This window comes from Acinonyx jubatus, chromosome A1 (assembly GCF_027475565.1).
Source record: "Acinonyx jubatus isolate Ajub_Pintada_27869175 chromosome A1, VMU_Ajub_asm_v1.0, whole genome shotgun sequence".
NCBI classification, from domain to species: Eukaryota; Metazoa; Chordata; class Mammalia; order Carnivora; family Felidae; genus Acinonyx; species Acinonyx jubatus.
The window spans coordinates 208,406,531-208,419,780 of NC_069380.1; the positions used below are offsets into that span (position 1 = coordinate 208,406,531).

General features: G+C 43.4%; 1 protein-coding gene across 7 annotated transcripts in view; it reads left to right on the top strand.

Moving 5' to 3' along the window:
- Positions 1 to 13,250, top strand: part of PRLR (prolactin receptor) — a 164,974-nt gene that overhangs the window by 39,354 nt on the left and 112,370 nt on the right. The window lies entirely within an intron of this gene.

The following is a 13,250-nucleotide window of genomic DNA, read 5'->3' on the forward strand; positions in this document are numbered from 1 at the left end:
CCACAATGTGCTATAACAGGAATCATATAGCATGTAGTCTTTTCGGATCAGCTTCTTTCACTTAGCAATGAGTATTTAAGTTGCCTCCATGTCTTTTCATGGCTTAATAGGTGATTTCTTTTTAGCACTGGGTACTATCCCATTGTATGGGTGTGCCACGGCTTGCTTATCCATTTGAGCAGACTTTTCAATGAGTTACAAGGCAGAAACAAAGGAAAGAGCAAATGAGAAAGTAGAAAGAGCCATGAGAAGCAGAAGGCCTGGGGAAATGGAATAACTTGAGTGCAGAGGCCTGAACTGGCCTAAGGCAAGGTTCTTGGGACCCGTGCTCAGTGGGAGAGGCCAGCTCCTCAATGACCCCCTTCCCTGCTCTAACAGAGGGAAACCATAAGGGCTGGAACCAGGCCAGCCTTGTTCTGAGAGCCCGACACATTGCAGGCATCCAATAAATAGTTGTTGAGCCATCTAAACTTCGAGAATCTTTTCTAAAGAGCAAGCTTGCCCGATCACCAGAAGATCTGAAGCTTCTGAAGCTGGCCAGTCATCTCAGGCGGGTCTCAGCTGCCCACTTGGCTGAGCCCCTCTTGTGCCCCAGGGTAGGGCAGAGCTTGCCTGGGTTATGTGGAGCTTCCCTTACTTAATTCACCTGCTGCATCGGGAATGGATCTCTCTTGCCCCATCTTCATCTGCCTTGTGAGATGTTCTGTGGATATAGCCAGAGCCAGCTGTAGGGAGGCAGGGAAACCCAAGGGAGATTTGGGCCACGCTAACATGCCAGGTCAAAAGGCATTCTCGCCACAGGATCAGAATTACATTTTTCAATCCAAACACATGGCAGCAAAATTAGCCAAAACAGCTTCTGTAGAACAAGCAGGGTGATTTGGATGCTAAGAAACAGCTTTGAGGGGAAGATGCACCATGCCTTCGGCTCAGAAAAGATGCTCACATGCAGGAGGAAAGCCATAACATTTGCAGTCCGTAGGTGGGGGTGGTTGGAGTCCAGCCAGGGGAGTGCAGCTGGGTGCAAGGGGTATCCCTCCCAGGGATCAGGTAAAGCAGGTGAAAATTCGCAGGACAAATAGAAATCTGCCAGTTACAGATTACTACCTCAGTGGTGCTCCCTGAGCAAAAGAGCATGTAACTGAAGACCTGGTATGTTGGTGCAACATCATTGCTTTCCTGTCCTGGGGAATGATACTGGTGTTCCTTGCTACCCTCATTACTTTCCCTCAGTGTAATGAAAACGAGTCCAGAAAGACTAGGAGGGTATTTGGCTTGGGATCTGTTCCTATCCTACCCATTGTGCGTGCTCGTGTGACTTATATAATCATCACGAGGATGGAGAGCTCTTGAGAATTTCTTATCTAAGAGAGAGAATGTAGCAGCTACTTGGCCCAAAGACTGTTCTGAACCATGGGGCTCATCCTGAGACACAGGATGACTTCTTGTCCCCACTGTTACATAACTAGGGGAGTCAGGGTTACTGTAGATAGTTAATTAGACAGAGGGCATAGGTGGAGTGAGGAATAGCTGCCTTCCCAGTGTGAAGCACCAAAATGACCATCCCTGAAGAAAGGGGACCTGTCTATGGGGTGGGTGGCCCAGTGTCGATTCTGTATGTTCCCAGAGGGGGCAGCAAAGTGGCCCAAACATCTCCATATAACCAGAAACACAAGCAGAGGGGAGTCAAGCTCACAGCATAGTGTCAGCTTTGGGATCAGCTGGCCTCTCCTAATGCATTCGCATGTGGCCACTTCTGCTGCATCTGGCCAGTGTCTGGGCATTGCTTGCATGTATGGACCCCCACAAAGCCACTGCTAAGTTTTCTGTATCCAAAAATTCCTTTGAGGAAGATCATGTCTGTGCCTCACCACAATCTGTTTTCTTGGGGCAGCAGCTATTTAGGTGCTTTCCAGCACAGAATTTTCATCTTAATTTCCTGCTCATTTGTTTTTGTCTTCCTTTGGGAGGACGGCTCGTGGACATGCAGGGCAGAGTGCACCATTTGGTAATAGTGGTGAAAAGACGGTGCTAGCCTCTGTTACTCTGCCCTGGGAATATGCAGCACATTCCACACAGTCCTCCTCCTCCCGCCTCCCACTCACGCTTTTCCTCCCTCACTTTCCAGAATACTCTTTAGACTTAGCTCCTTCTATCTTGGTCTGTGTCGTTCCTTCCCAGCCATTCTGTTTGCTAGCCACAGACATTGGAACACATTGAAAAATCCACCCGATAATGAAAGTAAAAACAGCATGGGGCCCAGAGCCCCCAGGAAATTGGGATGTGGTGGGGAGAGGAAGGCACAGAGCTGCGAATGGCATGCCAGGGCAGGTGCTGGCTCTGTCACAAGGAGCCCTGAATTTCTGGGGCCATTAAAGGACAAACATTTATGACAGAGCCCATGCCCTTACTGCTTATACACAATTATAGGTCACTCACTTACTCACGTATTCTCAGCAAATGTTGATTGAGCATCAGTTATATGACAGGGTAGGCCTTGAACACAAAGATAAATGAAATATAGCCCTTGTCCCCAAGAAGCTTGTGGGAGACACAGACACCTGGACCAACAATGATGATAACAAGTGTGAGGAAGTCTGTGGTCCTACAAGACACCCAGGCAGCGGGTCTGCGTGAGGAAGCCGGGAGCCCATCTGGGCCGATCTGGGAAGAAGTCATAAGGACTGGACATCTGAACTGAGTCTTGAAGGTAAGGTTGAGAGGAGGAGGGCACTAGATAGCATGTTCCTGGAGGTGCCGGTGCAAGGGCAAAGGCACCGAGAAAACAGGAGGTAGTTGGTTGTAAAGTAGCTGGAGCGGCCCGAGTGCACAGCCTGGGGAGAGTGAAACCGGAGAAGGCAGAGCCGGCTCAGGATGGAGAACTGTGGACCGGAGAGGTGTACAATCAGATTTACACTTAAGGAAACCCTGGCAAAACAATGCGGAGGATAGCTTAGAGGGAGCAAGACAGGAAACACAAAGAACACACTGGAGGCCAATACAACAAAATCGGCTGGAAATCATATCCTCGGAAGCCTCTCTCCACACCTGCCCACCTCAGGTTTCCGGGGGGGGGGGGGGGGGGGGGGCGGGGAAGGCGAGCGGGAGAAAAAGGCCTTGCAGGAAATTCATTCGTTCATCCTGTTGTTTCTGTGCTGCCGGTGATTATAATGGCTGTGTTCTACAGTCACCATTGTGGAAGATCACCATCACATAAACATTTCCTTCTAGCCTCCAGAACTGTGAGATAATATGGCCTGTCGTTCAAGGCGTTCGGCTCTTGGTACTTTGTTCCGGCAGCCCCAGCACACCGAGACATGCGGGAAGTCCAATGCTCCTATATTACCCGTGGAGACGGAGGCACAGAGAGAGCCCTGCCTCCTTTGAGTGAGGAAGAGACACACCCTTGAAATCTCCAAGATCTCTCCGGGGCAAGTCCAGGTTACGTTCTAGTCTGAATGTTGGGCAGCCCAGCCAGCATTACAGTGTCACATTACAGGAGAGCCACGAAGCAAATGTACTCATTACGCCAGCACCGCCAGGTAGAAATATGAGGCACTCGTGTGCTGGGGAGAATGTTCTCCTGCTCCCAGTATTCTTTTTTTGTTTGTTTAAATAATTTCTTGTCAAGCTGGCTAACATACAATGTATACAGTGTAGTCTTGGCTTCAGGGGTAGATTCCCATGATTTATCACTTACTTTCTATACCCAGCGCTCATCCCAACAAGTGCCTTCCTCAGTGCCCATCTCCCATTTTCCCTGCCCTGCCACACCCCCACCCCCATAAACCGTCAGTTTGTTTTCTGTATTTAACAGTCTCTTACAGTTTGTCTCCCTCTCTGTTTGTAACTTATTTTTCATTCCTTTCCCCCATGATCTTCCATTAAGTGTCTCAAATTCCACATTTGAGTGAAAATTATGATATCTGTCTTTTTCTGACTGACTTATTTCACTTAACATAGTACCCTCCAGTTGTCTGGTTTGGGAAGCAAGGTAATGCTGGCTTCATAGAATGAGTCTGGAACCTTTCCTTCTGCTTCTATTTTTTGGAACAGCTTGAGAAGCATAGGCATTAACTCTGCTTTAAATGTCTGGTAGAATTCCTCTGGGAAGCCATCTGGCCTAGGACTCTTATTTGTTGGGAGATTTTTGATAACCAATTCAATTTCTTCACTGGTTATGGGTCAGTCTAAATTTTCTATTTCTTCCCAATTGAGTTTTGGTAGTGTGTGGGTGTCTAGGAATTTGTCCATTTCTTCCAGATTATCCAGTTTCGTGGCACATAAGTTTTCATAGTATTCTTTAATAATTATTTATATTTCTGTGGTGTTGGTTGTGATCTGTCCTCTTTCATTCATGATTTTATTTATTTGAGTCCTCTCTCTTCTTTTTGAGAAGTTTGGCTAGGTGTTTCTCAATTTTTAGTTTTTCAAAAAACAAGCTCTTAGATTCATTGATATGTTCTATTGTTTGTTTTGGTTTTTTGGATTCTTTATGGTTTATTTCTGCTTTAATCTTTATTATTCCTCTTCTTCTGCTGGCTTTGGGCTTTCTTTGCTGTTCTGCTTCTAGTTCCTTTAGGTGTGCTGTTAGATTTGGTATTTGGGATTTTTCTTGTTTCTTCAGATAGCCCTAGATTGCAATGTATTTTCCTCTTAGGACTGCCCTTGCAGCATCCCAAAGGGTTTGGGCTGTCATGTTTTCATTTTCATTTGCTTCCTTATGTTTTTTAAATTCTTCTTTAATTGCCTGGTTGACCCATTCATTCTTTAGTAGGAGGCTGTTTAACCTCCATGCATTTGGAGGCTTTGCAAACTTTTTCTTGCGGTTGATCTCAAGTTTCATAGCATTGTGATCTGAAAATATGCATAGCGTACTCTCAATTCTTGTATATTTATTGAGCACTATTTCGTGACCCAGTATGTGATCTATCTTGGAGAATGTTCCATGGGCACTCGAGAAGAATGTGTATTTGGTTGCTTTTGGATGAAAAGTTCTGAATATATCTGTCAAGTCTATCTGGTCCAGTGTATCATTCAAAGCCATTGTTTCTTTATTCATTTCTGCCGAGATGATCTGTCCATTGCTATAAGTGGAGTATTAAAGTCCCCTGCAATTACTGTACTCTTATCAATAAGATTGCTTATGTTTGTGATTAATTAATTTATATATTTGGGTGTTATCAAGTTGGGGGCATAAACATTTACAATTGTTAGCTCATCTTGATGGATAGACCCCATAATTATGATATAATGCCCTTCCTCATCTCTTGTTACAACCTTTAGTTTAAAATCTAGTTTGTCTGATATCAGTATGGCTACTCTGGCTTTCTTTTGACTTCCAGTAACATGATAGATTATTCTCCATCCTCTCACTTTCAATCTGAAGGTGTCCTCAGGTCTAAAATGGGTCTCTTGTAAGGCAGCATATAGATGTATCTTGTTTTGTTTTGTTTTTATCCATTCTGATACCCTATGTCTTTTGATTGGAGCATTTAGTCCATTTACATTCAGAGTTATTATTGAAAGATATGGATTTAGTGTCATTGTGTTATCTGTAGGTTACATGCTTGTGGTGATGTCTCTGGTACTTTGCAGTCTTTGCTGCTTTCCACTCACAGAATCTCCCCTTAGGATCAACTGCAGGCCTGGTTTAGTGGTCATGAACTCCTTCAGTTTTTGTTTGTCTGGGAAAGCCTTTATCTCTCCTATTCTGAATGCCAGCCTTGCTGGATAAAGGATTCTTGACTGCCTATGTTTCCTATTCAGCACGTTGAATATTTCCTACCATTCCCTTCTGACGTGCCAAGTTTCAGTGGACAGGTCTGGTACTACCCTTATGTGTCTACCCTTGTAGGTTAAGGCCCGTTTGTCCCTAGCTCTTTTCAGAATTATCTCTTTATCTTTGTTTTTGCCAGTTTCACTGATATGTCATGATGTTGACCTGTTTGGTTGATTATGAAGGGAGTTCTCTCTGCCTCTTGGACTTGGGTGTCTGCTTCCTTCCCCAGTTTAGGGAAATTCTCAGCTATAATTTGTTCCAATAAACCTTCTGCCCCTTTCTTTCTCACTTCTTCTTCTGGAACTCCTATGATACGGATATTATTTCATTTCATTGAATCACTTAGGTCTCTAATTCTCCCCTCTTTCCTAGCCCTCTGTCAGCTTCATCATCTTCCATAATTTTATCTTCTCTTTCACATATTCTCCCCTCTGCTTCTTCCATTCTTGTTGTCACTGCATCTAGTTTATTTTGCATCTCATTTACACATTTCTTAATTCGTTGTGACTATTTCTTAGATCCTTGGTTTCTGCAGCAATAGATTCTCTGCTGTCTTCTATGCTTTTTTCAAGTCTAGCTATCAGTCTTATGACTATTATTATAAATTCATGTTCAGATATGTTGTTTATATCTGTTTTGAGCAATTCTCTGGCTGTCATTTCTTCCTGAAATTTCTCTTGAGAATTCTTCTGTTTCATCATTTTGGCTAGTTTTCTGTCTTTTACATGTCTTAATATCTTATTATGTGTCCTGCATCTGCAAGTACTACTATACTAAAAAAGGGGTCATACCCTGTCCAGGGCCTGGCTCTTCAGGAGGTCTTTTTTGGAGTGTGTTGTGTGCTCTCTGTTGTTGTGTCTCTGGTTGTTTTATCTCCCTCCTCGTAGTGGTGGTTTGGGCCTTCCACCAGGTGTGCTTTGATTTGTTCATTGAGGTAAATGGGAAAAATGAAAAGGTGGGAGGTGGAAGAAGCCTTATCCCATACAAAGAAAGAAATGACAGGAGAGGGGAAAAAGGACCAGGCAGAGTATCAAAGAAACTATAAGGCATAATCCAGAGAGAGAGAGAGGAAAATAAAGAAGAAGGAGATAACAGAAGAGGTGTGAAAAGAATAGAGCAAAAATGCCTGACTAAACAAACAAACAACCAGAACAGAGAAATAAAGAAAGAAGATATATATATTTTATATTACAGATATAATATATATAATATAATATATATAATGTATATATATAATAAGAATTGACCAAAAATCAGATGAGAAAATGCAAAACGGCAGTACAGGACAGTTGTGTGTTGGTGCCTGGACCTGGTGGCTGTCCTGGTCTGGAGGAGAGGCCATCTGGTTCGGTCAGTGTCAGTCCTGCTCTAGTAGACAAACAGTTACCAGGCACGAGAGGGATGGGGTTTGGTGTAAGCGAGTCCCACCTCCACTGGGGGGCCACTGTCCTGTTCCCTGAAACCCTACCGTGTTGGTGATGGGGAGAAAAGGGCGACACCCCAATCTCTCCTCCCCTGACCAGGTGTCTCAAACCATGCTGTTCAGGCAGCCCTCACAGAGCAGCAGGGTTGGCAGCCCATCCTGCTCCATGGTCTCCCGCACCTCCTAGGTGCTCGGCTGGGATTCAAAACCTAATGTCTTAAAGGATCCCACTGCCTGGGGACCGGTTCTGGGGCAGCGCCACTCCACCCAACTGACAAATCCCCTCTGGCTGGTGCTTGCAGGGTCTTTTGTCCTTGGAGGGGTAATAAACCCTCTCCCCACAGTACCTGAGGGAGGGGACTGCTCTTTCCCCATGCGCCCTGAGGTTGCTACCGAGCCCGGGGCTGACTGCCCTTCCCTCAGGTGCGCACACACCATGGTGGCTCCGGTCCAGAGAAAGTCGCCCACCCCTGAATACTCTGATATTCATTCCTAAGGCTATTTGCCAAGTACAAACTGGCTCTCTCCATTTTTCTTGTTCCCCAGCCCATGCTCCAGAGAGGTTTTTCTCTTGTGCAAATACAATCCCACACTTCTACAGCCTCTCCCTCTCTTCCTTTTGTCTCCCCACCTAAGGGGTTCCAACCCACCTCTGAGCCTATGCCACTTGTTTTATTTCTCCTGGTTTGCAAACACGTACCTCTTCCTGCCAAGCTGTCTCCATATACCTGTAGAGATGTTTCTATCACTCTGTAGCCTGGATTCCTGGAATTCCAAGTGTTCTGACCTCAATACTGCTGTGTTTGAGGGATGAGGGAAATTTTGGTTCCCCTACTTCTCTGCCATCTTAACTCCTCCCTCTCTGCTCCCAGTATTCTGAACAGAAACAGATGCAGCCAAATGTAATCCCGACTTTCCTCCTCCCCATATCCCTCTAGCCTTCACCACAAGGAATCAATAGGCTACTCTTTTTTTTTTTTAATGTTTATTTATTTTTGAGAGAGAGAGAGAGAGAGAGAGAGAGAGACAGAGCATGACCAGGGGAGGGGTAGAGAGAGAGGAAGACACAGAATCTGAAGCAGGCTCTGACTCTGAGCTGTCAGCAGAGAGCCTGATGTGGGGATCCAACCTACCAAAGGTGAGTTCATGACCTGAGCTGAAGTCAGAAGTTCAACCAACTGAGCCACCCAGGTGCCCCACAACAGGCTACTCTTAGAATGACAAACACCTGGTCAGAGTGGAGACAACCACTCTGGTTCCTTGATAAACCTCTACCTCTCATTCCCAGCAGTGTGTACATATAAATTACACCAGTGTCACTGCTCCGGCCAGGAGTCCCAGAGTTAATCAATAACAACCAAATTCATAGTGATCCGGGACTAGGTCTTGTTGCAAGGCTTGTACGTTTTCTAGGAGCACATTTCCATGAGGACTTTGCCCCCATTGGATTCATCATCAGGGCACAGGACAGAGAGACAGACAAATATCAGGCCTGTAGTTTCAGCTAGAAGAGACCCAAGCCTGAAACCTCAGGGAAGTCACTTGGAAGATTTTCCTAGGAAAGTGGACTTCCCTATTCGACATCTCAACCAAACGGGTGTTTAGAGAGAATAAAAGTCACATTATCTTAGAAGGAACTGGGGTAGTCTGGCCTGACTTGGGGATTATTTAGAAAGAACATCATTCCTTGTACAAAGTATCTCTAAATGATGGTAAACTGTCAAGAGAATTTAATTTATTGCCTACATACACCCACCATGAAATTAACACATTTTGGAAGTTAGGTTGGAAGAGAGATGGGAATTCATTTTGTCCCTTCTCAGTGTATGAATCAGGCTTCTGAAATTACAGGACAGGCCATGTCTAGAGAGCAAGACTAATACCTCCTAGGTCAGTTTGCTTCCTGCCCAAGGAAATCTGAAAGCCTAGGATGCTTCAGAATGCCCTAGAATAGATGTTTCTCTAATGTCCTTCAGTTACCTAATTTTTCTCATGCAAAACAAAGCTTTCCTTTATTGCTGTAATACAGAGGTGGACCTAGGTCTAAATCATGCCAAAATACCATCCTTCTAAACTAATAGTGACCTCACAGTTGCTGAGCATTTATGATAGGTGTGACACTAAAGTAAACTGAAGAGTAAGTCAGATGACTTACCTCATAGGTGCCTCCTGGATACTTGTGTTATTTGGAAGAGGGAATAAATACAGAGTGCTTAGAACTTCACTACTCCATTCTCTCTGCACCCTCAGTGTGTCCCTGGTTTGGCCAATTGAGGAAGGGAAGGAGGCAAGGTGCAGGCAGGGTTGATGTTATAGACACAATAGGTGGCCGCATGTGGTGCAGTGGTCCCCATGCCCACGTCTGATTCATTCTAGTCCACCAGATTCTCATTTTCTTTCATCTTTAAAGTTTAAGGATGCCTCAGTTAAAGACAAATACTCTTCTGAGGCATACCATTTTTATCAGCCAGCCATTATCAGGAATTCTTTTACATCTTCCCAGGAACCTAAAAGAGCAAGGTCTTCCAGGTAAAGGCACAAGAAAAAGGCCAATCTTCTGGTGAGAGAGAATTTGGACCATAAGTAGGGGTGGTCATTCGACATCTTGTCTAATCCACTCCAACGTGACTTTTCCTGTAAGAATAAATTCAGGTCTTTTTGGGGTGCCTTCTTGCAGGTAGAAAAAATATTTGTAAAACTCGTGTGCTCTGAATGAGTGAGTTGGCAAAAGAAGATGGTGGAGTGCTTCAAATACCATGCCTATTTTGTTTTTCCCAGAAACGTATCCATCTATATTCCTAAGGTTTTGACATTCCACTCAGTTCTGGGCTCTTTGTCTAAAAGGAAATGATCACATGACCACATGTGTGTCTACAGCTGACCACAGATGAACCAATGCAGGACGAGGATTTCATTCAAACTCTGTGGACTCTCTTCATGTGTGAAGCAAAGGGAAAAACACATGGACCCCAAGGGACCCCATTTTCTGGGTCTTAGAGACCTTTGGCATTGATTAAATTTAAATGAATCAAATGTAATGGGATCCTTGGGAGAGAGTCAGGACCTGGGGTTAGTCCACATTTTCTGTCTGTGGAAGGCATGCCATGGGCCTGCCAGCTTTATTGGAAAACCCAAGGATTAAAGCCAGGATGCATCAGGAATCCTGTATTCAGTTCTGTGATGTACCTTTGACAAAGGGCATTGGCACCTTACAATGTGTCCAGTGGATGGCGACAAGGAAACAGATTGATGAGAACAGAGAAATGTGAGAGTTGGGATGTTGTTTCCCAGAGGAATATGGTGACTGTCTACTCTTTCAAGGACTGTCATATAGAAGAGGGAGGAGTATTCTTCTTCACTCCAAATAATAAAAGTGGGACCAGGGGAAGGCGAATTTATTCAATGGCTGGTTTCTCTGGCAATTAGAGTTGTCTAGAGTGAAGAAGCATTGTGTGGGTTGATGCTCTGCGTGGCATTTGATGTGTTCGTTCAGTGGCGGGGAGGAGTAGGGAGAGGAGGCAGGGAGGGGACACCAGTCAGGGAGGTTGAAGAGGGAATGCCTTCCCTTGGGTGGGACATTGGACTAGTTGTTGCTAACTGTAAAAATGATTTTTATAAGCGGGTCAACAATAAAGGTGAGTTTATGGTCTCTGTGTTCTACAAATTTAATTTCCCACAATAGCTATTTCATGCACAGAAAATCTGAGAAATATGGAAGCTAAGAAGGTTGCCAGGTATTTTTAAAATGCTTTCTGAGAGGCCACTGAGCCGCAAAAGGCAGTGCACAGTGTGGGTAAGAGCATGTGCTATGAAGGCCAAACCCACAGAGATTCAGATCCTGCCTCTGCCTTCATTAAGCTCCATGATCTTGACTGGCTTACCAAACTTATTTATGCCTTCACTTTTGTGGCCATGAGGTGGAAATAACACCTGACTCCTACTGTTGATATGAGTCAGTTACTGCACCTAAAACTTTAGAGCTCTACTTGGCACATAGTAAACGCTCAGTAAATGTTAATGATGATAATTACAGAAAGAGAAATCATCATTATTTCTTAAGTCCATAAGGGAATTTAAACAGCATAGCATTGCTTGCAACAAAAAGCATACATGTTCATGAGTGATTAATTCTGTGAGTGGAGTGAATGACAGCTAGTCCCATGAAGCAATGGAAAAATAGAACCTAGTGATTTTTGGGTAGTGAAGCCCAAAGAGAATGGAAGTGTAGCCGAGTCCCTGGAATTTCCCTGACTGTTTCATAAGACTGTGTTCTGGCTTCTTGGTTTCCCAAGAGAAATAAATCAAAACTTCATCCAGATTACACTTCTGCCCCAGTGTTGACAATGCGGTAACATCTGGTTGCCAACTTAATTATCTCTCCCCTAAATATTTTTCTTATCACAAAAGCACCTGTAGGACCAGGGGAAAGAGGAGAAAAAGACACAAGAAGGGTTAGTTTCTCATCTTGATAATTGCCTGAGAGGGCTTACTAATTTGCACTAAGAGGGCTTTTTGGGGGTCTGGGAACCATTCATTCCAGTTTTGGTCCTTTGAATTTCCCAGGCTCTAATCACTTTACTAAGCTGGCAACTAATGAAAAGAAGAGAGAAAGATCTTTGAATGTTCCTCTCAGGACATATTATGCAGCTCTTGAGATTCTGCTTTCTTATTTGTCCAAATGAAATAGACCACTGGGAAAACAGCAAGTCTCTTGCTGTTGAGAAAAATGTTTTCCGGTCCTGGGAGTTACACTACTTTGGTCCTATGTGAAATAAGGCTGTTGTGTCCTAACACTAAATGATCAATTGCATGTGATGGATTGAGCTTATTTTTCATGCTCCCAATAAATACAGCGAAACCACAGACAACTCTGGGTGGTCTCTCCGGAAACTGTATGGTGCTAAGAACAGGAATTTAAATTGGTTCTGTTCTCCTTGGGATGTTTATAAAGCCAGCGTTATTAAAAAAGAAATACTAAGAACTATTCTGCTTCATTAGTGTGCTTTGGAGCATGATTCAGTGGTTGGGTAATATGTGCTAATCATCCATTTATCATACCTGTCTCCTAGGACTCTTCCAACTGCTACGTTCATGCCTCCCCTCAAATTTTGAGTGGGTATGACGTAGTAGCTAGAATCAAGTGTGAAATAGAAGTTATTTCTCCTGATTGCCTTGTTCTTTATTATTTCTTCCTCGTTCTTGTATTTTTTATGACACTAGCCATCAAATCTATCTGTGTGGTGATCTATCCATTACATAGAACATTACATAAGTTAATTTGCAGAAGGAGAAATATTTCTGGCAACAGTATCACTTAACTTGAAGAGGCACTGTTTGGCCAGCTAACTATGAGACTTAGACTCAGGCAAAGTCAGTGCCCCAGTTTCTCTAGGTTAACATTTTTTTTAATCTTAAAAATAAACATCTTATTCTGGAATAATTTTAAATTTACACAAAAACTGTAAAGATAGCACAAAGGATTCCCATATTTGCTCTTTATCCTGTTTCCCCTCAGATTATCATCTTACACAACCATGATACCTCTGTCAAAACTGAGTAACATTTATATTTAACATTTATATAATACTGTTGAATACTACTAAACTGTGTAAACTTTAGTCACATTTTACCAGTTTTTTCATTTGTCCTTTTTTTCTGACCCAGGATCTAATTTAAGATACCGCATTGCATTTTTAGTTTTATTATTGCATTTATGTTTTTTTTTGTGGTAGGCTCCTTTCCCTAAGGAATAAAAAATAAAAACAAAACAAAACTCAAGGCAACCTGGCTGTACATGTAAGTGACATCCCTCACGACCTTGTAACATGAGACCACTTAATCAGACTGCATCGTTGTGTGTTACCATATTTGGGAGACAAAGAAGTAAAAAATGTATAAAAAACTATGCCACTTGGCTTTCAGGGGTCAGTTCTTTGGGTACAAAATCAACTGAGCCATGCCAACACAAATAAAATTACTTCTTTAAAAAAAGCGCCTCAATGTACAACTCTCTATGCAGAAATCCTGCGACATTTTCTTTTCAAA